This window comes from Lynx canadensis, chromosome D2, assembly GCF_007474595.2.
Source record: "Lynx canadensis isolate LIC74 chromosome D2, mLynCan4.pri.v2, whole genome shotgun sequence".
NCBI classification, from domain to species: domain Eukaryota; kingdom Metazoa; phylum Chordata; class Mammalia; order Carnivora; family Felidae; genus Lynx; species Lynx canadensis.
The window spans coordinates 34,664,434-34,689,966 of NC_044313.2; the positions used below are offsets into that span (position 1 = coordinate 34,664,434).

The 25,533-nt window shown below is 42.5% G+C and overlaps 1 long non-coding RNA gene across 10 annotated transcripts in view; it reads left to right on the forward strand.

The window, feature by feature from the left end:
- LOC115527791 overlaps positions 1 to 25,533 on the forward strand; it is a 53,542-nt gene that overhangs the window by 17,138 nt on the left and 10,871 nt on the right. For 2 of the 10 annotated variants that reach the window (XR_003973027.1, XR_003973032.1), the window contains exon 3: positions 2,886 to 3,416. The exons of 4 other annotated variants lie outside the window; for them this stretch is intronic. This is a non-coding gene — a long non-coding RNA (uncharacterized LOC115527791). Of the gene's footprint in view, positions 1 to 215; positions 771 to 2,885; positions 3,417 to 20,276; positions 20,723 to 25,533 lie in introns of those variants that run through there. 4 more of the 10 variants (XR_003973028.1, XR_003973035.1, XR_003973039.1 and 1 more) reach the window with 4 other exon arrangements.

The window sequence follows — 25,533 nt, forward strand, 5'->3', positions numbered from 1 at the left end:
AAATATCAGTGTCCCTATGTATAAAACTGAGATAATAGCACCCACCTTAGGAGACTATGAAGAGAATTAAATAAAAGCAATGTGTATAAAATTCTCAGTACAGGGCCCTGCACATATCTGTGTCCATTAAAGTTGTTAATACTATCATACACAATAGAAAAAAACAGGTAAGGGGCTAATATCCAAAATATATAAAGAACTCCTACAACTCAATAACAAAGAGACAATCTATTTAAAAATAGGCAGGGGAACTAAATAAGCTTTTTTCCCAAAGAAGACATCCAAATGCCCAATAACTGCTTGAAAAATGCTCACCATACTAATATTCAGGGAAATGTAAATCAAAACCAGCATGAGAGATCACGTCACGCCTGTTAGAAAGGTTATCATCAAGGAGACAAGAGATAACGAGTGTTGGCGAGGATGTGGAGAAAAGGAAGCCTTGTGCATGGTTTGTGGGAACGTAACTTGGTAACAGCCACTGTGGAAAACAGGATGGAGGTTCCTCAAAAAATTAAAAATAGAACTACTATGTGATCTAGCAATTCCACTTCTGGGTGTATAGCCAAAGGAAACAAAAATGGTATTGAAGAGTTACACGCAGTGCTATTCACAATAGCCAACGTATGGAAATAGCCCAAGTATCTGCCAGAAGATGAATGGATAAAGAAGATGTGGTGTCTATACACACTGGAATATTATTCAGCCATGAGAAAGAAGGAACTCCTGCCATTTGTGACAATATGGCTGCACCTTGAGGACACTGTGAGGTAAGTCAGAAATACTGTATGGTATCACATGTCTGTGGAATTTAAACGAGCCATGCTCATAAACACAGAGTACAGAGTGGTTGTGACCAGGGCCTGAGGGATGGGGAAATAGTTAAGATGTTGTTTAAGGGTACAAACCTGCAGCTAGTAAATTAGTCCTGGAGATCTAATGTACAGTATGGTGATTATAGAGAACAGTACTGTATTAGAAGTATCACACTTGCTAAGAGACTAGATCTTTTTTAAAAGTTTGTTTATTTTTTTGTTTATTTATTTACTTTGAGAGAGAGAGAGAGAGAGAGAGAGAGAGAGTGTGTGTGTGTGTATGTGTGTATGCAAGTGAGCAAGGAAGGGGCAGAGAGAGAGACAGAATCCCAAGCAGGCTTCCCATTGTCAGCACGGAGCCCCACATGGCCTGATCCCAGGAACCGTGAGATCATGACCTGAGCTGAAATCAAGAGTCAGGTGCTTAACCAACTGAGTCACCCAGGTGCCCTCCTAAGAGATTGGATCTTAATTATTCTCACCACAAAAAAAATAATAATTATATGATATCATAGAGGTTTTAGCTAACACTACAATGGCAAATATATTGCAATATATAAATATATCAGATTAACATGTATATCTTAAATTTATACAATGTTACATACATATCAATTAAATCTCAAGTTTTTAAATGGAAAACCTCTGGGTTAATTCATAGACAGTTTTGTAATTATTATTTTCTTCACCATTATGATGAGATTATCCACTTAACTTTATAAATTAAATATAAGAGGGGAGTCTGGGTGGCTCAGTCAGTTAAGCATCTGACTTCAGCTTCAGCTCAGGTCATGATCTCATGGTTTGTGGGTTCAAGCCCCACATCGGGCTCTGTGCTAACAGCCCAGAGCCTGGAGCCTGTTTCAGATTCTGTGTCTCCCTCTCTCTCTGCCCCACCCCCACTTGCACTCTGTCTCTCTCTGTCTCAAAAATGAATAAACATTTAAAAAATTAAAAAGGAAGGAAGGAAGGAAGGAAGGAAGGAAGAAAGTGTAAGAAATGAACCAAGGGGCTCCTGGGTGGCTCAGTCAGTTGAGTCTTGATTTCAGGCCAGGTCATGATGCCAGGGTGTGAGATCGAGCCCTGCATCCATCTCCATGCTGAGCATGAACCCTGCTTAAGATTCTCTCTCTCTCCTTCTGCCCCTCTCCTTTGCTCAAGCGCTCTGTCTCTTGCTCTAAAATTAAAAATTAAAAGAAAAAGAAATGAACCAATAATTGAAACTATTACCAATTCTTTCCATTATTTCCAGTTACATGCTGGCAGGAAGCTTCTTGTTTTCTTTTTTGCAAGTAATCTCTACCTCTGACATGGGGCTCAAACTCAGGACCCTGAGATCCAGAATCACATGCTCTACTGACTGAGCCAGCCAGGCATCCCTGGCAGGAAGTTTCTTAAATCACAATATATACCCTATAAATCTTATGCTTTTAACCATATGCATTTTTCCTATATTGAACCAATACTTGCATTCCTACTGCCATCAAAACTTCAACGCCTTTGGGTGATCATCGTATGTCAATGGAGGTTCATCAATTCTAACAAATGGACCACTCGGGTGGGGGATGTTGATACTGAGGGAAACCATGCGTGTGTGGGGGCAGAAGGTATACATATGGGAAGTCTCTGTACCTTCAGTTCAATTTTGCTGTGAACCTAAAACTGCTCCAAGAAGTAATGTCTATTCAAAAACAAAAAAAAGGGGCACCTGGGTAGCTCAGTCGGTTAAGTGATGACTCTTGATTTCAGCTCAAGTCATGATCTCACAGTTGGTGGGTTCGAGCCCTGAGCCAGTCCGGCTCTGTGCTGATAGCATGGAGCCTGCCTGGGATTCTCTCCCTCTCTCTCTCTGCCCCTCCTTGGCTCACAAGTGTGTGCTTGCTCTCTCTCTCACTCTCTCTCTCTAAATAAATATTTTTTAAAAATAAAAACAAGAACAAAAACCTGAAGTTGTTTCAAATTCCATCAAGTGAGTCAATGGGAGACATGCCCAGGACAAATCTCCTGAAATCTCCTGAAACTTCAATTTGGCACAACAGTTTTAACTCTCCCTTCCCATTCTTTTCTCAGCTCTACCAACAGGGCCACCTTGGGCTTATGTGATGCCTCTGTGGGTCTGCAGTGGGAAGGATGGGAGAAGAAGAAGGCACCCCTCTTTAGGGATGTATAGCCTCAGGCCAGAGTCTCATCTTGGCAAGTGGGGCTCGGGCTGGATTCAGCTCCAACTGGCCTCTTCAACCAAGTGTCTCTGTGCAGGACACTAACTGCATAACAGTACACAGCAGCCCTATTTAGCCATTGGAATAATTTTGAATTCTGTATCTTATCCTTCCTCTGCCCAATCAGAAATGAAAGCAGTATTTCTTCGGGTAGTCATGAGCAGAGGGAAAGAAAAAAGTAAATGAGGGTCCCGCAGAAAAGATTGAACAGTGTCATTAACTCTTGCGAACCCTTAGCATCAAGATGCTTCATCTTAACGTTGGAGGACATGGACTTGACTCTGCTCCACAAAAGCAAAGGAAGGACAGTATTTTTTTTTTCTCACTATTATTTTCCCAGCCCTCAAAACAGTGCTTGGTAAATAAAAAAGGATTCAATAAATATTTATTGGCTGAGTTGATGTTTTTATAGGGATACGATAAAGCCAACTGCTGTGTTCCTTTCACAGACATGAGAATAATTCCCTTACAGCTTAGGCACAATAAAAATGCTTCAAACATTTTAAAAGTCTGTAGGAATCAAGAAGGAAGGCAGGTGGGACAGACGTATACTTGATGAAGCCTGCAGCAAGCAGTTTACTAGTTGAGAATCTGGGCTTTGGAGTCAGAGACTGGATTCTAACCCCAGCTTTTCCATCCATTGAGTTGGGGACACTGCACAAAGTGATCTTAACTGCCTCAGTTTCCTCATCTCTAAAATGGGGATAATAATGCTCAGTTAGCAGGATTGTTAAGAGGATTAAATAATACTACACATTAGAAACATCTAATACAGTTACCAGCACATAGTAAACACTCAGTAAATGACAGCTATCATTAATGTTTCTGCATCTTCAGAAGGCTACAAAAAAAGTAAAAGAGGGTAAAACTGTGCAAACATGGCAAAACCTTGACAGCTGGTGAATCTAGGTGATGTGTAAAGGGGTTCGATGCATTGGTGCTACTTTTATGTACATTTGAGATTTTCTACAAATTTCTTAAAGTTAAAAAGCAGAAAATACACAAAGACACAACTGCTTCCCATTAACCAAATATTCAGTCAAGACAGCATTTATTCCCTCAGTAAATCAAACACCATGTGCAGGATATCCCATCCCATCTGTGTGGGATGCTGGAGTCCCTGCCCTCAGAGAGCTTAGAGTCTAGTTGGAGACAGACATTAAGCACATAGTCACATAAATAAATACATAACCACAAGTTAAGAAAATGCTTCACAGGAAATGATGGGGCTGTGGAGAGGTTATAGACGGACGAAGTTGACAGAAGGAAGTCAGGAAGGCCCCTCTGAGGAAGTAATATGTAAACAAAGACCTGAGTTGCTTAGCTGGATAAAGGAAGGAGTTAGCACTCAGGTGGTGATGCCACCATGGGCATAGGTCCCAAGGAGGAAAGGCCAGTGTGGCTGGAGCACAATGCAAGGAAAAATGTGGTTCGAGGTGGGGACTAGACAACTGGACAGGGCTTTGGAGGCCCTGTTGGAGCTTTGGGTCTTGGTCCTCTGTGTATTAGGAAACCTCAAAAGGGACTGACAGAGAGCTGTCCAGTCACTCAGTAGCACTTGCTGCCTCTGGGGACGGGAACTGGGAGATTAGATAAGAGACACTGAAGAGAGGGGCGCCTGGGTGGCTCAGTCGGTTGAGCTTCCGACTTCGCCTCAGGTCATGATCTCATGGTCTGTGAGTTCGAGCCCCGCATTGGGCTCTGTGCTGACAGCTCGGAGCCTGGAGCCTGTTTCAGATTCTGTGTCTCCCTCTCTCTCTGACCCTCCCCTGTTCATGCTCTGTCTCTCTCTGCCTCAAAAATAAATAAACGTTAAAAAAAATTTTTTTTTTTTAAAAAAAGACATTGAAGAGAAACAATGTTCACTATATATGCTCTTCTGTACTGTTGATGGTTTTCTATTAAAAACAAATCAAGCCATCAACTTAAGAGGAAAAATATCCCCCGCCCTCAAAGGAGAAAGTATCTAAATCACACATGAACACACACAACATTAGGTTACACAGCAACGGAGGCGAAGACAGGCCACAGGCCGACAACAGATTTCAGCCCGCACAAAAGCTTTCCCAATGATTGTTTGACTTCAGGTTTCCACGCATTTTCCAGTGCCCTTCAGAAGCCCCAGGCATGGTGGTTCCCAGACAGAACCCTGTAGTTTTGAGAGCCCTTTAAGGCTGTGGCTCACGGAGCACTACCCAGGAGAGAGTACCAGGAGAGCGTATTCAGGCAGGCACAGCATGGTTGACTGGCTCCTGGGTGGTTTTCAAAAGCCCTTGAGAGTCCTTGCTCCAGGCTCAGGGAGGGCGTTTAGAGCAAAGTAGAGATGATACTTATGGTCAGTGGTCAAAGAGGGGCCTCCTGGTGCCCTGTCTATAGGAACTGACATGCCGCTCTTTGCAAAACGTAGGAGCTTGTTAAAGCAGTCAGACAGCAGCTGATACACAGTTCATTTTGTGAACGCTGGCCTTCACCGTGGCCTCTCCTTTCCTCCCTCCTTCTCATCCTGTCCAACCAATCATCTGATTACAGTTCTCTTGAAGATAGTCTTTGTAACCTGCAAGAGTATGGTTCACAATTTACAAACAGTGGATTTTGCTACGCAGTGGCATTGCCAGTTATATTTTTCTTTCTTGTTTTTAATTTTTCTCCAATAAACATGCTTACTTTTATAGTACACAAGGGCATGTGGAAACCTCCTCTGATGTTTGCACCAAGTCACTGGAAACTACTGCTACCTCCTGGTGCTTTTGTATTAGAAATACAAAATGAACAAAAACAGGGTTTTTAAGACAGGTCCAGGGATAGGTCCTGCCAAGGCTCTGGGCTGATGTCCATACTTTTTTTTTCCCTCCCACATTCCTCAAGGATCAAAGGTTCAACGTATTTCTCGATTCCCCAGCCCTACATTCCCCACACCCACCCTATTCTCCTAACACCTGCAAGCTGGGGCACCCTCTTGAACCATATTCTTCACTTCAGCTGCCTTTATAAATGAACTTTCTAAACTTAGGAAAGCAATACTCCACACCGCTAAGCAGAGGCAGTTTCACTAAGACAGATGGAAACAAAGAAATGGGACCACACTCACTTGAAGATTTGCATAGGCCCAGACACTGAAAGCTGGGGCCTCTAGAATTCAGCCAAGTTGTTCTTACGACTCCTGAAAAGTCACCTCTCCTCTTGGTCCACAGCCCCATTCAGTGATCCTCTACCCATTTAGGACGGAAGCTGAATGAATAAGGGCTAAGTGCCCACCCCAGGGTCAGATTGCCTGGGTTCAAATCCACATGTGACCAGTTCAGCTCTGGAGACCGGAACAAATCACTTCACTAAACTTCTATTTCCTCATCTGTAAAATGTGGGTAACATCTGAATTAAATAAGATAATGGGTGTGATGCCGAGCAAGCATTGAATAGATGTGAGCTTTTTTCTTTCACTATATTTGCTGTGTTGTACTTTTCATCTCCATGACTGATTTATTTTATAACTGGAAGGTTGTATCTCTTAACATCCTTTATCTATTTCACCCATGTCTCCAGTCACCTCCCCTCTGGCAACCACCAGTTAGTATTTAAGAGTCTGTTTGGTTTTTTTGTTTGTTTATTCATTTGTTTTGTTTTTTAGATTTCACATATAAATGAAATCATATAGTATTTTTCTTTCTCGGGTTGATTTATTTCATTTATTCATTTATTATCCTCTAAGTCCATTCATGTTGTTACAAACGGCAAGATCTCATTTTTTACTACTAATATTCCATTGTATATGTATGCCACATCCTCTTTGCCCATTCATCCGTGGATGGACGCTTGGGTTGCTTCCATATCATGGCTATTATGAATTATGCTGCATAAATATAGAGGTGCATATATCTTTTCAAATTAGTGTTTTCATTTTCTTTGAGTAAATACACAGTAGTGAAATGGATCACATGTTATTGCTATTTTTATTTTTTTGAGGAAACTCCATACTATTCTCCACAGTGGTTGTACCAGTTTGCACTCCCACTGACAGTGCACAAGGGGCTCTCTTTTCTCCACATCCTCGCCAATACTTATTATTTCTTGGGGCGTCTGAGGGACTCAGTCGGTTGAGCATTCGACTTTGGCTCAGGTCATGGTTTGCGGTTTGTGAGTCTGAGCCCCGCATCAGGCTTTGTGCTGACACCTCAGAGCCTGGAGCCTGCTTCGGATTCTGTCTCCTTCTCTGCCCCTTCCCTGCTCATGCTCTGTGTCCCTCTCTCTCAAAAAATAAAATAAAACGTTAATAAAATGAATTAAAAAGTACTTATTTCTTATCTTTTTAGTACTAGCCATTCTGACAGGTGTGAGGTGATATCACCGTGTGGTTTTGATTTATATTTCCCTGATGATGAGTGATGTTGAGCATCTTTTCATGTGTCTCCTGGCCATCTGTATGTCTTCTTTGGGTCTATTAGGGTCCTCTGTCCATGGACGTGAGCTCCTTTAAATTTCAGCAATTCTGCCACTTCTTCCTGCTGCCTCCCACCCCATTTAAATTGCTATTATTTAGACACTTTTTTAAAATATTTATTTATTTATTTATTTTGAGAGAGAAAGAGGGTGACTGGGGGAGGGGCAGAGAGAGAGGGAGAGAATCCCAAGCAGGCTCCAGACTCAGCACGGAGCCCAACACAGGGCTCTATCTCATGACCTCAAGATCACGACCTGAGCCGATATCAAGAGTTGGATGCTCAACCAACTGAGCCACCCAGGCGCACCTAGACATTTATTTTAAATTAAAGAACGTTCATTTGGGATGCCTGGGTGGCTCAGTCAGTTAAGCATCCGACTTCCACTCAGGTCATGATCTCGTAGTTTGTGGGTTCAAGCCCTGCATCGGGTTCTGTGCTGACAGCTCGGAGCCTGGAGCCTGCTTCAGATTCTGTGTCTCCCTCTCTCTCTGCCCCTCCCCTGCTCATGCTCTGTCTCTCTCTGTCTCTCAAAAATAAATAAATGTAAAAAAAATTTTTTTAAGAACATTCATTTTTATTTCTGAATAATTTGAGGACCTTTGTCTAGACTGCCTCTGAGTTGTCACAAACCTAAGGGAGAAAGAATTCCCTTTAGCAAGCTGTTATCAATCAATTGTTTAGTACAGTGTTCTGTGTGTGGAAGAAGGAAGAGCAGGAGAAGAAGACAGTGTGGACTGAAGGTCTCTACATAGAAAGATCAGAGGAAGGAGCCATCCAGGTGAGAAAGGGCCCTTTGGAAGAACTAAAGGTTTTGCTTTGTCTTCAATAATATAGAGTGGAGTCGGGGAGCCCGGGTGGCTCAGTTGGTTAACCAACCGACTTCAGCTCAGGTCATGATCTCACAGTTTGTGAGTTTGAGTCCCACATCAGGCTCTGTGCTGACAGCCCAGAGCCTGGAGCCTGCTTCGGATTCTGTGTCTCCCCTCTCTCTACACCTCCCCTGCTCACGCTCTGTGTCTCTCTGTCTCTCAATAATAAATACACATTAAAAAAAACTATAGAAAAATAATAATATGGAGTGGTGTCAGCAGAGTCATAATAGGTTATTTGAGATTTCAGAACTATACATCTAGAATAGTAGTTCTCAAATGAGGGCAATTTTGCCCCCCAGGAAACACCGGGCAATGTCTGAAGATCTTGTTGGTTGCCACAAAAGGGATCAGGGACGGCTACTGGCATCTACTAGGTAGAGGCTACACATCCTACAATACACGGGACAGCTCCCTGAAATAAACAATTATCTAATTCAAAACATCAGTAGTGCCAAGGTTGAGAAACCTGGATCTAAATCTCCACTTTTTTGAGAGAAAGGCATACTTACCTTTCTTTTCCTTTAAAAGATAAGTCCTCATCGAAGTCATTATCAGTGTTTTCAAATATTTTTATCCCTGACAATATGACAATGTCTTTGGTTCAGCTAATAACAGCACCTGCCTTTCCTTTCACTGCTTCCGGGGCTCATCCTCCTTTACTTTATGCCCTCACTCTATAAACACTTCCTTCATTTTAAGAAAGGAATCAAACTGCAGGAAAGCACTAGCCACATATGTTAATGATTACGTGATATCACAATAAAATTCCAGGCCTGGTAGCCTTCTCATCGATGCGTCTTTAGATTAAGTCAAGACACTTCACCAGATTGGGCTGCTGTCCAAGCAGATTAAATTAGAAGAGCTTGTAACACACTACAAACACACACACACACACACAACTTATCAACATGATTAATCAGAAAGAGTTTTACCGGCTGTTTGTTAATGTGTTTCACCAATCAAACAACTGAGGAATGTGACTGCTGGCTGTTGACCCTGGGAACCCAACACCACTATGCTGTGTTAAATTGATAAATTAGTTTAAAAGAATGTTTACCTCCCTTTACTGTATGACTCTCTGCTTGGCATCCTTTTATGAGAGGATGAACCTGGCTTCTAGGAGTCTAGTGTCTTCGCCTTAATCTACTACGGCAAAGAAGGGCTCACACAAAGAAACTGAGCTTACTATGAATGTACTACCCAATACTCTGGAGGACCTGGCCACTCCAAAGCCCCTTCAGAGCTAAAGGCCGTATCCCTTCTCAGAAGCTCCCCCCCCCCCCACACACGTATCAACAAAGGGAGAAAAACAAAGGTCTCTTCAGGAAGCCATGAGCCTCTCTGGTGGGAACATTAGGACATGCCCTCCAATCACATTGTTTTTCCAAACTACTTGACTTTGGTAGCTAACTCAGATTTGAGATGTACCATGCAAACACAAATGGCATTCCAGACAATCAACCATCACTGACCAGGAATTTAAGTAAAACAATCACTTACTGGCATTGGCAAGAGCCAGTGAATGCAGGCAGCAAGGGCAAAGGGGGTGACTTAAGAGCGGAGTGTTTGAAAGGAGCTGGCACTGGGGTCAGACCTAATGTCTTAATGGCTAAGAACAATTGCTACTGCTTATTGAGGTCTTATTATGGCCATTGTGCAAGGCACTCTCTCTCCATTGGATCATTTAATCCTTGCCAGTGTTTTTATACTTCCTTGATTTGCAGATGAGGAAATGAAGTCTCTGAAAGACTGCACTGTCAGCCTTCCTTGAAAGTATTTGGAGGCAGGGCTTAGGAGAATTTGCTTCTGTGCAGACTTGAACGAGTGACGGGTTAGGTAAGGTACAGGGCCCAAATGACTTGTGCAAGAGCCCTGGAGAGAATGTAAGACACCCAAAAGTAACAAAGGAGGGGATACCTTGGGCATTCGAGGGAAAGCCAGGATAGAATCAGGTAGTCTGATTAGACCATCTGCAAGGGTCCAGAGCTCCAAAGTGTGGAATACAACTACTTGTGATATCAGGAATTGCAATAGGCATTAAATAACAATAAGTCACACAAAAAGAAGGATGTTAGCTTTTTCAGTTCAAGATTGGTTGTGTGGATTTAAATCAAAGGGGGAACAATCTGATTGTGGTACTAATATGTTTTTAAGTGGCTACTTCCTTTAAAAAAAAAAAAAGAGGGGTACCTGGGTGGCTCAGTCAGTTAAGCATCTGACTTCAGCTCAGGTCATGATCTCGCATTTCGTGAGTTCAAGCCCCACATCGGGCTCTGTGCTGACAGCTCAGAGCCTGGAGCCTGCTTCAGATTCTGTGTCTCCCCCCCTCTGCCCCTCCCCTGCTTGTGCTCTCTCTCTGTCTCTCAAAAAATGAATAAATGTTAAAGAAAAAAAATTTTTAAAAAAAGACAAAAACAGGGGCTCCTGGATGGCTCAGTTGGTAGAGTGTACAACTCTTGATCTTGGGGTTGTGAATTCAAACTCCATGTTGGGTGTAGAGATTACTTTAAAAAATTAAATCTTAAAAGAGAGAGAGAGAGAACAGGTCTTAGACTGAGATTTTTTTTTTTTTTTTTTTTGAGGAGGGGAACAGAGAAGGTAGGGGAGAGAGAGAGAGAGAGAGAGAGAGAGAGAGAGAGTCCCAAGCAGGCTCCACTCTGTCAGCGCAGAGCCCAACATGTGGCTCGAACTCACAAACTGTGAGATCATGACCTGAGCCAAAATCAAGAGTCAGACACATAACCAACTGAGTCACCCAGGCATCCCTGTATTATATTTATTTATTTTTTTTTTTAATTTTTTTTTTCAACGTTTATTTATTTTTGGGACAGAGAGAGACAGAGCATGAACGGGGGAGGGGCAGAGAGAGAGGGAGACACAGAATCGGAAACAGGCTCCAGGCTCTGAGCCATCAGCCCAGAGCCCGACGCGGGGCTCGAACTCACGGACCGCGAGATCGTGACCTGGCTGAAGTCGGACGCTTAACCGACTGCGCCACCCAGGAGCCCCACATTTATTTTTATAGTTACTTTCCATTTAGGTCAAGTGGTACTGGTTTCCTACTTATGGTAATAAGTTAAAGTTCTCTCTGACAATGATTTTATTTTACAAGTGACTTGATGTAAAGAAAAGAAAAGAGAAAAGAAAGAAACTGGTTAAATGATAGGAAGGGTGACACACAGGTGTGACAAAAAGGTAAGAGACTGGTCTGGGAATGACTGAGTTTTAGGTAACACTGCAGATACACAAGATATATTTTATGTTTGGTGTAGAATTAAGACCAAGGAAATCAAAGAAGTCATCTGGAGGACTGAAGGAAGAAGAGAGAGATTGAGTATCAGATTAGACATTCACAGGGGAGGAAAGAAACAAAAGAAAGTCCCACTTAGAATTTGTGTTTGTTTGCATAATATTCTGAAAAGCAATTTAGCAAAAAGTTCGCTTTGTCTAAGGCTATACAATGACTAGTTAAAAAGGGGAAACTTGGGGCGCCTGGGTGGCTCAGTCAGTTAAGCCTGGGACTTCAGCTCAGGTCATGATCTCGTGGTTTGTGAGTTTCAGCCCACAGAGTTTGGGCTCTATGCTGACAGCTCAGACCCTGGAGCCTGCTTTGGACTCTGTGTCTCCCTCTCTCTCTGCCCCCTGCCTGCTCTCCCTCTCTCAAAAAGAAATAAACATTTAAAAAAAAAAAAAAAAAAAGGGAAAACTCTCCCAATAAACTGGTTATTTTGTTTACTTAAAGGCAACTAATTAACAGCAGCAGGCACACAGGCATGCACATATGCACGCATGCACGTATGCACACATGCACCTAGGTGTCTGAGGTGAGTAGCTATTTGGGCATCATTTTGAATTACTCTGTGCAGGAACAGAATACCATAACATGGAGACAAAATTGATCTTTTCCCTGCAGCCAGGGAGCAGCTTTGCACGTGGTGGAGTTTGAGAGGTAGCATGCAACCTGCATCCTCCAACAGAACGTCCGCACCAGCCTCCCCATTCACAGGCTCAGATCTGATACACATGCTATTTGGTTTATAAGTAGAAGCAGGAATTGAAATTAAGTCACCATCAGCTGTTCATACCTCAGATCAAACCAGTCCATGATGAGACCAGGACCCCTGGAAAAATGAGTCAAGTCCTTGAAGAAGAGAGGCCTTGGATCACTGACAAACTTGAGAGGGAGTATAGATCTCAAAGGGGAGAGGGGGTGCTATCACACAGCAGGAGGGCCACTGAAGGCCATTTTGCCAGCTTCCCTATTTTGATCAGGGTCATGCCAGCTGGGATTAACATGAACCAATCATATTGGCATTTGCAAATGACAGTTTAGTTTGTTATTGTTGTTAAATATTTCAAAAGTACAGGAAACTGAAGGAATATTCTGGCAGCCATTTCTTTATTCATCACCCAGATTGAATACATATGAACATTTTTTAGCCTAATTCCATGAGCCATCTTTGTAAAAAGTGTTCGAAGTGTGTTTCCTCAAGGGGCTCTGGGGTAAATCATGTAGTGGACAAGACCTTAGATATCGTCCTGGGCAATCCCATTCTACAAATGAGGTGGGGGGGGGGGCGGGAAGAAGGCCAGGAGTGGTCCAGTGACTCACCCAAAGTGTGGTGTCTGTACACAGCCAAGCCCTCCCCAGCGCTCCCCACTCCATCAGCTGCCCACAGGTCTCCAGCGGTATACCTGCACCTCCCTCTGCCTCTTCAGAATCCCTAGACCCTTCCCAAAAGCTAGCTACTCTTTCTTTTTTCTTTTATTTCCTTTTTTTTTTAAGTCTGATGAAGATATACTGGCCTCCTCCTAGAAAGACTCTTTAGAATAGGACTAGCTCCTAATACACGGATAGAAGAGCCATCACACTTCTTTAGAAGTCATAACAATGACAATAATGACAATAACTAATATTTACTCAATGCTCACTCTGTGCTGAGCCTTCTACCAAATGCTCTGTGGGCACTGTCTATTTAATCGTCACATGAATATGCTGGGGTCATCACCATGATTCCCACTTTCGAAATGAGATAACCAAGACTTTGAAATGTTAAGACTCATCCATAGACACTGCTGGAAAGATCTGGGACACCACATACTGCTGAGCCCACTGGGGCATGGCAGAGCTGATGTGCTTCACCAACTAGACCTCTCTAACATCCTCTATCTCCCCATGACCTGAACCAACAGGATCCCCAAGCCTGGCTGTGCACAAGAAGTCCCTATGGAGTTTGTCAAAAATAAGATGCTCAGGGCCAGTGTTCACCTACTGAATCAGAGTGTTCTAGTCTACAGCCCACGAATCTGTCTTAAAACAACCTCCTTGGGTGCTGTTCATGGATACTGGGCCTGGGAACCCCTGTTCAAGGCTGTTGACTTTTTTGGGTGGCTAGAGCCAACGAGTCTAAGCTTTGAGGCCTCTTGCCCTTCTCTTGCCTTCCAAGTGGGCTGCTTCTGTAGAGCAAGGGTGCTGTGTTGGGGCTAGAGTCTTGTAAGATGCCCGGTTGCTTAAGAAAATTCAGACTTCTGGGGCACCTGGGTGGCCCAGTCGGTTAAACATCTGACTCTTGATTTTGGCTCAGATCATGATCCCACAGGTTAGTGGAATCGAGCCCCACATCAGGCTATGTGCTGACAGCATGGAGCCTGCTTGGGATTCTTACCCTCTCTCTCTACCCCTCCCCCACTCACTCTCTCTCTCTCTCTCTCTCTCTCTCTCCCTCTCTCAAAATAAATAAATAAATGTTAAAAAAAAATGAAAGAAAGAAAAGAAAAGAAAAGAAAAGAAAAGAAAAGAAAAGAAAAGAAAAGGAAAGAAAATTCAGACTTCTTGGCCCTCCTGCCCAGAGGGAGAGTTGTTATATACAAGTAGAGGCCAGGTGGTCAGGAGACGGGGAAAGACACAGCTATTGCCAGCTGCCCCAGCCTCTCCTTTCTGAGAAGTCACCCAGACCCCTGTCAGGCAGCTGTCTTCCTGCCAGGAGAGAGACATTCTTCCATGTGTGGCCATCAATGATTCTAGTCAGTTGGTGAGTCAAGGCCCCAACAGCTTGGTCAATATTATTGAACTGACTTCACAGCATCCCAGGGAAGGCAGAGCCGAGGAAGGTGAGCCAGAGGAGGGGCTGAGAGTCTGCCTGGTCATTTGATAGATGTGAAACTGAGGCCCAGAAGGGGAGAGAGAAGGGAAGTATCTGTATTTTGACCCCTATTTATCTATAAGAAAATTCAGGCTCAAAGAGATGTTGAGAGGCTTACCCTGAATCAAATAGTGTTAAATAGGCAAGTAGGTTATTTAGTTAGAATGGCCTTCAGGTTTACCGAATGAGCTTTCTGTACTACGTGAACATCTCTTTCTCTCTCTGTTTCTCTGGTACCTAATCAGTATGATTAGGTAGCTCTGGAAAATACGACACCTGTGTCAGTGGGTACAGAATTATTTGGGAAGTCATTCTCACCAAGCATTACACATATTGCCTACACTTCGTCTTTACATATCCACGTCCAGAACTGGGACCGAAGAACACACTGCTGGGTCCAAGCACATGTTGAATCCAGGGCTTGCCAAAGCCTGGGTTTCTGAATCATTTCTCTTTCCATAATCATATCCAATTGATCATTATTAAATGGCTCTTCAGCTTTGTCAGTTCCACCATTACTCAATCCACCCCTTTTTCAAAATATTTTTTTTAATTTTTTTAAGAGAGAGAGAGCACGAGCAGGGGAGAGGGGCCGAGGGAGAGGGAAAGAAAGAGAGAGACAGACAGACAGACAGACAGACAGAGAATCTTAAGCAGGCTCCACGTTTAGCACGAAGCCCAAGACAGGGCTTGATCCCACGCCCCTGGGATCATGACCTAAGCCAAAATCAAGAGTCAGATGCTCAACTGACTGAGCCACCCAGGTGGCCCTTAAAATATATTTTAAAATTATAGACAAATCAAGTGCCACATAGTTTCTTGCCTATGTTGTAAAATCTCCAGTTTTCAGGAAAATAACAGCCAATATTCATCGAGCATTTCCTATATACCAGGCACTATTCCAAGCATTATACGTGCCTTCTATTACTGAACTTTTGCAACAACCTTTTGACGTAGGTACTATTATTATCCCTAGTTTATACAGCAAGGAATCTGAAACTCAGAGAAGGTCTGTAACTTACCTAAGGTCCTACAGCTGGGATTCAAATCTGGGCAGACTTCCTCTAGGACCTGCCCCTTTCACTGTAGTGTCTCTCATACTTCTGGAAATAAGATTTGAGATATTGAGAACCATCTACCTTATTAAAATGTCAATGAACATTTATTGAGTGCCTTTGGTAAGGAAAGTCCTATATAGTATTTACAAAGGTGATTTAAGAGATAGCCCTTCCCCTTACAGTGAGTCAAGCAGGTATCCAGTTAATATAATAAAAGGCAGACTGTCCTAAAGACTACACTGGAGGCAGAGATAAAGCATGATAAAAACACATGAAAAGGATAGTCAATAAGCAGGCAATCAACAAGGACTTCCTGGAGGAGGTGGCCTAAGTAATTTCCTTAAATGACAAATAAGGCACTACTAGTAGAGATGGGGGAGTACAGTCCCCATCTGCCAGGCAGTGTGGTATAATGAGTGGGCTCCAATCCAGATGTCATCACTTACTAGCTATGCAGCTTCATCTGTGAACCCTGGGCTCCTCATTTGTAGTCACATGGACCCTTCAGAGCCATGCTGATTGTGGTGGGCATAATGCATATGAAAATCTAGAACATCACACAGGAGGGGCTCACTGATGTGCTGTTCCCTTTTAAGTTCACTGAGTCATTTCAGAACGCAGTGCTCTGGGGCCGCCGTCCAACAAAGCCTGGTCTGTGTTCCTCTGAGAAAGCACTCTCGTCAAAGCTCTGCTTCAGTCAAATATTCAAAAGCAGACCACTTCAACTCACAACAGGGTTTGTAAAGGAAATGAGCATGGAGGCTCAACTCCAGTGGTGTGGCTAGGAGCTACTGTAATAGAACAAATGGATTGTTTATCAGCTTTCTATCTGCCCCTAACAAAACCATGTGAAATGAGGCATTAAACTCCGGGTTTTTTAAAAAGATGACAAACACTGGCTAATTTACTGGAGTAGAACATAGGGAGTCAAATGTTTAGTTTTGCATTAAATCTATATCTAGCATTTTCATTAAAAGGGGCAAAATGTAGACTTTATTGATGCTTCAGTGCCCATTTCAGATTAATGCCTAACATTTAAAACTGTGCATGAAATTGCAAATGTATCAGCAAACACACAAGAAGGACCAGACTAAGTGCTGTGTGCTTATTCATAGCCAGCCATTTCTGTGACGGCCCATGTGTTATTGCAGGGGTTATTTGCCCACACTTGCCTAGGCTGTGAATAGTTAATATCCCTGATTGCTTAGTTAAATATCTTTTTAGACTGAGAGAGAGGACAGGGAAGGAATAGGGATCATATAATTTTTGTGTAATGAACAATTAAGTCATGATACCCTTCTTGATTTATAGTTGATATTTCCAGGGTAATTAGAGTTGTATCCTTCTGGAAAAAAAAAGCTGTTAGCTTCCTTAATCGTCATTCATGGCCACACTTTAGCTGAAGTAGCTAAGGAATAAAAAGGACTAAAGACCTTAGATTAAAAATAATTATTTTTCAAACAGAATCTAATTTATGCCACCACCAAAACAATAAGATGAAATTCTCCCCCATTATGAGATGAGAACATTTTTTAATAATAAGTCTTGACTCAGATATGTCTTAAATGAGGTTATCCAAATGGCTGGGGAGAAACTCTGTAATAGAAGTTATCTTCTATATCTTCACTACATAGAGTAATAAGAGATAAATGCTATATAAATGAAAAGTGATACAGTTCAGAATTAGGAAACAGGCTGGTGTGATTTTTATGGAAGGAGGCTTTGGAGTCAGACTCCTTGGCTTCGAATCCCAGATCTGGTCCTTGCTAGCAATTACTAATCGGCAGACCCCACCTGAATATGCAGTGGAGGGGGGTTAAGTTCTTCAAAGGGAGGGAGGTGGTGTCCCAAGATGAGAAACAAAAAGGATACAAGGAGATGGAAACAACAGATGTCTAGGCTACTTCAAAGAATGATAATGTAACTGAGGGTTGGAGGGCAGGGACCAAAGGCCCACTCTCAAATCCACAGGACAGACAAGGGCTCAGAAGCTAAAGAATTTAAAGTAGAAGCTGAGGATTCACTTCAAACTTACATGAGGTGATGGTCCACAGAACAGGCTCACATCCAGCCTTACTATACAACAGCAGCACCTTCCTGGGGATGTTCCCCAAGCACCACAGACAGTGACGACTAGCCATGAGAGCAAGCTATATAAACACAGTGTCCAGGACGAGATTTACAATTGGTTTCAGAGAAAGAGGTGGGATGGGCCAGAGCAGAGAACCCATGGAATGATCTACGGACTTCCAAACACTTTATTTTGACCTTGTGTTTAATCTTGTGTCTCATTCATTCAGGTATTCTCATAGCATACAAGATTAGACACTAACTACTGAGTGCCTCAGTACCACCCAGCACCCCCAACCAATCTGCAGGAGGATTTGCTTCTAGGAATACACACAGGGATTCTGATACTATCTCAAGGGATCTCTGCTTTCTGTTTGGGTTCAAGGTTCCCAGAGAATAAACCATCAATATCTAGGCCTCTATTTTCCAAACAGAATTCAAAGAATAGTAATTCTAGTGGAAATAATGGGCGCTACACAAGAGGGGTTCTATGATCAAACACATTTTTTAAGCGATTTCTACACCCAACATGAGGCTCAAACTCACAACGTTGAGATCAAGAGTCGGGTGCTCTACAGACTGAGCCAGCCAGGTGCCCCTAAACAAATTTTAAAGACACCCTCTTAAAGTTACATTTATGTCTCTATTCTGCAAGACTTCTCAGAGCCTTTAAGAGGATAATGTTCCAGGGTGTCTGGGTGGCTCAGTCAGTTAAGCATTTGACTCTTGATTTCAGCTCAGGTGGTGGTCTCATGGTTCATGGGTTCAAGCCCCGCATCAAACTCTGTGCTGACAGTGCACAGCCTGCTTGGGATTCTCTCTCTGCCCTGCCCCCGCTTGTGCGTGCACCCTCGCTTGTGCGCTCTCTCTCTCGCACTCAAAATAAGTAAACTTAAGAAAGAAAGAAAGAAAGAAAGAAAGAAAGAAAGAAAGAAAGAAAGAAAGCCAGCCTCAAGGGAATGCTGCTCCCACACTAGTAACAAGAAAAAATATGGATAATCTACAAAACTCTCACTTTGTTGAGCCCATCAGAGAACTGAGCTGTAAAGCAACCAGAGAACTGAATTCTAAATGATGATAAGCCCTTCTGAGCTGAGACACAAGACACACCAACTATTTCTCTTCTGGCAAAGAATAAGAATAGGCAATCACCACAGAACTGGGTAAGAAGAAAAATTCTTAAAGGCTGAATATAAGCTAGCATAACAGCTTAAAAGCCCTAAGCACACCATGGGGCGCCTGGGTGGCTCAGTCGGTTAAGCGTCCGACTTCAGCCAGGTCACGATCTCGCGGTCCATGAGTTCGAGCCCTGCGTCGGGCTCTGGGCTGATGGCTCAGAGCCTGGAGCCTGCTTCCGATTCTGTGTCTCCCTCTCTCTCTGCCCCTCCCCCATTCATGCTCTGTCTCTCTCTGTCTCAAAAATAAATAAACGTTAAAAAAAAAAAAAAAAAAAAAAAAGCCCTAAGCACACCAGACACAAGAGGGATCCCTAGCTGCTTGCCATCTCTTTTCCATTGGCCTCTCCTGGGTACCCATGAGAAAGACTGTAAGCAGGCAGTAGACCTGAGAGATCTTTTCTCTTGGGGATACAGTCCCGCATCACCTGCCGCGGTTTGAGTGTAGAGCCTCAACTGGAGAAGCCCTTTCGTACCCTGAGTCCTGTATGAGGACAAGACGGGGAGGGGTGTCTGCCCCTGATACTGGGGCAAGAGACACACTTGTGCCTGGGATCCAGCTCTGACACAAAACAGAGGTCTGCTGCTGCTGGGTGAGGGACAGAAAACTCTGGTGGGCCCAAGAGCCCCCACCAATTCAAAGCAAAGTTGAGTTTAGCTGGGGAAAGATAACAGGAAATCACAGTGGTTATTAGGGTGGGTAATGAAATCAGACAGACCTGGCTTGGGATCCAGGATCCACCACCTAATAGCTATGTGACCTGAAGTACATTATCCAAAGTCAGTCAGCCTTAGTTTTCTTATGTAAAATAAGCAGGAGAGTAACATATCTTCCCCAGAAAATTGCTAGGAAAACTGGAGTCATGTAAGACACAGCACAGTCCCTGGCACATAGGAAGCAATCGTTAAAGGGTGGTTGTCGCTTTAATCACAGCAGTTATTAGAAACGGATAAAGAGCAGTTAAGAATTAGTCTGCTAAGACTGCCATAACAAAATATCATATAGCCTGGGTGGCCTAAACAACAAAAATGTATTTTCTTTCAATTCTGGAGGCCAAAAGTCTGAGATGAGGGTGCCAGCATGGTTGGGTTCCAGTGAGAGCTATGTTCCTGATCTACAGATGACCGACCACCTTCTCACCGAGTCCTCACATGGCTGAGAGGGCAGACAGACAGAGACGTCTGATGGCCCTTCTTACCGGGTCAGTAATCCATCATGGGGGTCCTACTCTCAAGGCCTAATCTAAACCTAATTATCTCCCAAAGGTCCCCAGCTCAGAACACCATTAGTGGTTAGGGCTTCAAAATACAAATTTGGGGAGGGGACACAATTCTGTCCCTAGCAAGTTACAAAGAGCACTTTCCCAATTTAGTAAAAATTAGTTGTTTTTACCTGACAACTTTTTGGTTCCCCTTTTTTCCTGTTAATATTTGCCTCGTTTTCTTCTAGGAATTCACTTAAACACTTTCAATTCATGTGTGTTTCAGGTGGGACTGACTCCTCCCATCCCTACCTTTAGGGGTGGGGACATGAGCAAGGCCTGGCCAACAATCATATTCCACATCTAGGCTAAAGTAATCAGTTCAGAGATAAACGCGTGTCAGCCAAGACAGTTCAATGAGAGAAAGTCCTGGAACTTTTTAATGTAACTACTGGGAAAGAGAAACTCTTCTAGCTCCTAAAGCTGCTAAGGCCGGAGTTGCTAACTGTGAAGAGAGACCCTGCCTGAGATGGAAACCTCTGCGTTCTGAGGAAGAAAGACCTGAGAGATGGTGATGGGGTCCTAAAGACATTGTCTGAGTGCTGGACCATCAAGTAATTTAACTGAACTAACATCTCTATAACATTAAGTGAATCTAAGATGCCTGGGTGGCTCAGTCAGTTAAGCATCTAACTTTGGCTCAGATTCATGATCTCACTGTTCGTGAGTTCGAGCCCCACATCCAGCTCTCTGCTGTCAACATGGAGCTTGCATCAGATCCTCTGTCTCCCTCTCTCTGCATCCTCCCGTGCCTCTCAAAATAAGTAGACATTTTAATAAATAAATGAACCCAAGCATTTTTCTCTCAAACCAGCTTGCTGTTTGACCAAATTCAATGTTTATTGTTTCAAAATTACATCAAGAGAAAATCTTTGTCACCTTGTAATAGGCAGAGTTCTTAGATACAACATCTAAAGCATGAGCCATTAAAGAAAAAATTGATAAGTTGGACTTCATCAAAATTTTTAAGTTCTGTTCTATGAAAAACACTGTTAAGAGAATGAAAAGACAAGCTACAGACTGGGAGAAAATATTTGCAAATCACATATCTGACAAAGGATTTATATCTAGAATATATAAAGAACTTCCAAAACTCAATAAAAAAAAAAACTAAAAAAATGGAGGAAAGATTTGAACACACTTTACTAAAGAAGATATACAGATGGCCATTAAGTACATGAAAAGATTTTCAGGGGCGCCTGGGTGGCGCAGTCGGTTAAGCGTCCGACTTCAGCCAGGTCACGATCTCGCGGTCCGTGAGTTCGAGCCCCGCGTCGGGCTCTGGGCTGATGGCTCAGAGCCTGGAGCCCATTTCCGATTCTGTGTCTCCCTCTCTCTCTGCCCCTCCCCCGTTCATGCTCTGTCTCTCTCTGTCCCAAAAATAAATAAACGTTGAAAAAAAAAAAAAGATTTTCAACGTTATTAGTCATTACAGAAATGCATATTCAAGCCACAATGAGACACTATCTCATACCTATTAGTATGGCTTTAAAAAAAAACACACAAAACCTGACAATTAGGGCACCTGGGTGGCTCAGTCTGTTGAGCATCCGACTGTTGAATTCAGCTCAGATCATGATCACAGGGTTGTGGGATCAAGCCCTGTGCTGGGCTTCATGCTAAACATGGAGCCTGCTTAAGATTTTCTCTCTCTATCCCTCTGTCCCTCTCCCCTGCTTGCATGTGTGCTCTCTCTCGCTCTCTCGCTCTAAAATAACTTTAAAAAACTGATAATAATAAGCGCTGATAAGAATCGGGAGCAACTGGGGAGGTGCCTGTGAAGCTCAGTTGGTTAAGCATCCAACTCTTGATTTCAACTCAGGTCATGATCTCACAGTTCTGACATTGAACCCTGCTATAGGGCTCTGTGCTGACAGTATGAACCCCCTTGGGATCCTCTCTCCCTCTCTCTCTGCCCCTCCCCCGCTCACGTTCTCTATCTCAAAATAAATAAATAAACATTAAAAACAAACTGGGAGCAACTGGAACTGTCATATACTGCAGGTGGGTATGTAATATGGTACAGCCACTGCAGTGGATTAAGTGAGTGTCCCCCCCCAATTCATGTCCACTCTGAACCTCATTATGTGACCTTATTTGGAACTAGGGTCTTTGCAGATATAATTAATTAAGATAAGGTCAGTTGGTTAGGGAGGGCCCTAAATCCAGTGACTGGTGTCCTCAAAAGAAGAGGAAGGACACAAAGAGACACATGAGAGATGATGTGAAGACTGAGACAGAGATTGAAGTAATGCAGCTGCAAGCCAAGGAATGCCAAGGCTGGCTAGGAACCATCAAGGTAAGAAGAGGCAAAGAAGGGTTCTCCCCTAGAGCCTTCAAAGAGACCATAATCCTTGGGGCACCTGGGTGGCTCAGTTGGCTAAGCGTCCAACTTCAGCTCAAGTCATGATCTTGTAGTTCATGAGTTTGAGCCTCAAGTTGGGCTCTGTGCTGACAGCTCAGAGCCTGGAGCCTGCTTCAGATTCTGTGTCTCCCTCTCTCTCTCTGCCCCTCCCCTGCTTGTGCTCTGCCTCTCTTTCTCTCAAAAATAAATAAACATTAAAAATAAAGAGAGCATAACCCTGTCAACACCTTGACTCCAGACTTCTAGCCTCCACACTGTGAGGGAATAGACTGCTATTATTTTAAGCCATCAAGTTTGTGTTAATTTGTGACTGTCGCTCTAAGAAACCGAAAAACAGGTTGGCAGTTTCTCAAAATTAAACCTGCCTTTATCCTGTAACTCAGAAATCCCACTCCCAGAATATCTACCCAAGAGAAACAAAAACTTATATCCATAAAAACTTTTACAGGAATTGTTTACAGCAGCTTTATTTGTAATCACCAAAAACCGGAAATAATCCAAATGTCCTTCAAACGGTGAATGGGTAAATACACAGGCACAGGCATACTACGGAACGCCATTCAGCAATAAAAGAACTATCTCTAAACATAAGAACACGGATAAATCTCAAATGTATTATACGAAGTAAAAAAAGCCACGCTCAGAAGGCCTACACTCTATGACTATTATTTATAGGACATTCTAGCAAATACAAAACTATAGGGTCCGAGAGCAAATTGGTTATCAGGGTTTGGGGGTCAAAAGAGGGGTTGCCTACAGGGGGCAGCATGAAGAGGGAGTTTGAGTGACAGAAATGTTCTTTACCCCGAGGGTGATGATGGTTATACACCTCTATGCATTCGTTAAACCCATAGAAGTTTACACAGCAAAGAGTGAATTTCACTGAATGTAATATATAAAAATAAACAAACAAATAAAACTACATTAAAGATATAGGAGCAGCTTGCCAATATAATACGTTTGTGTCTTTGCTTTTTAAAGTCATGCATGGGGCACCTGGGTGGATCAGTCGGTTGAGCTTCCGACTTCGCCTCAGGTCACGATCTCTTGGTCCGTGAGTTTGAGCCCCGCGTCGGGCTCTGTGCTGACAGCTCAGAGCCTGGAGCCTGCTTCAGATTCTGTGTCTCCCTCTCTCTCTGACCCTCCGCTGTTCATGCTCTGTCTCTCTCTGCCTCAAAAATAAATAAACGTTAAAAAAAAATTTTTTTAATAAATAAATAAAGTCATGCATGCTTATGACGGCAAGATCTTCATTTGCATAATTATTTGATACACCTAAGGTCACTGAAATTTCTTTCAACAATTTAGTTGAAAACATTATCAAGCATCACCCATACATACTCAGTAGCTTCCTGTCCGCTGAAGGAAACTAATAGGAGTTCACAGTATTGACAACATGGAGGGCTTCAACAGGAACCACTTTTGAACTGTTGTGATAATAAATCAGATTTGTGTAATTTTCTCAAAATAGAAAATAACCTCAAAACATCCATCTGAAAAAATATGATCACAAAAAGAGGAAGGTAGAGGAGGATGCAAAACTGTCTGAACAGTAACAAACCTTAGAAAAATTAAGTACTAAATGTGAAAGGAAAAAATGGGTTTCAGTATATCTATTTACCAGATCAACCCGACCGTGGGTTACCAATTGAGAAATGTTCACGAGTATGGATTTCTAACCTTTTACCTAAAAGAAAACAATGTTATTAAGCCCCAGTGGTCCCTCATCTTTGACAGAGACAGTGTATATAATTCTTAAGAAAGCAGGCTCTGGGGTTAGATAACCTTAGTTTTAATCTTAGATTTACTACCAGATTTGTAACCTTAGCCAAATCACTTAACCTGTAAAACGTGAATATTCATATCTATATTACAGAGTTGTCACATGAATCATATAACATAATGTGTGCTGAAGTTTACAGCAGTATCTGGAAGGTAATAACCCCTCAGCCAAAACAATCTTGAAAAAGAAGAACAAAGTTGGAAGACTCACATGTTGTAATTTCAAAACTTACCACAAAGCTACAGTAACCAAAATAGTATGGTATTAGCGTAAGGATCAACATCTAGACCAATGGAATAGAATTGAGAGTCCAGAAATGAACCCATACATCTATGGCCAAGTGTTCTTCGACAGGAGTGCCAAGATCATTAGGTAGGGAAAGAAGAATCTCTTCAACAAATGGTGCTGAGACAATAGGATATCTGCCTGCAAAAGAATGATGCTGAACCCCTACCTCATACCATATACAAAAATTAACTCAAAATGTATCAGCAATCCAGATATAAGAGCTAAAATCATAAAATTCTTAGAAGAAAACACAGGGGGTAAATCTTTATGACCATGGATTTGGCAGTGGGTTCTTAGATATGACACCACAAGCCTGAGCAACAACAATAAAAAAAAAAAATAGATAGGCTGAACTTCATCAAAATTTAAAACTTTTGTATGTTCAAGGACATCATCAAGAAAGTGAAAAGACAACCCACAGTATGGAAAAAATAACTGCAAATCATATATCTGATAAGGGTCAAGTAAATTATATTATTAGCTTATCCAGAATATGTAAAGAACTCTGACAACTCAACAACAACCCAATTTAAGACAAACAACCCAATTTAAGAATGGACAAAAAGACCTGAATAGACATTTCTCCAAAGAAGATATACAAATTGCAAATAAGGACATGGAAAAAATGTTCGACACCATTAGCCACTAGAGAAATGCAAATCAAAACCACAATGAAATAGCACTCACATTGTCAAAGATGACTATAATAAAAAAAAAAAAAACAAAACACACACACACACACACACACACACACACACACACAAATGTAAAATAACAAGGGTTGGCAAGGATGGAGAAATTAGAATCCTCATACTTTGCTGGTGGGAATGTAAAATGGCGCAGCTGCTATGAAAAACATTTTGGCAGTTTCTCAAGTTATTAAATACAGAATTACTATACGATCCAGCAATTCCACTCCTAGACACACACACCAAAAAGAATTGAAGACAGGTACTCAAATACTTATACACACATGTTCATAGCAGCACTATTCACAATAGCCAAAAGGTGGAACCGATCCAAGTATCTATTAATTGACAGATGAAG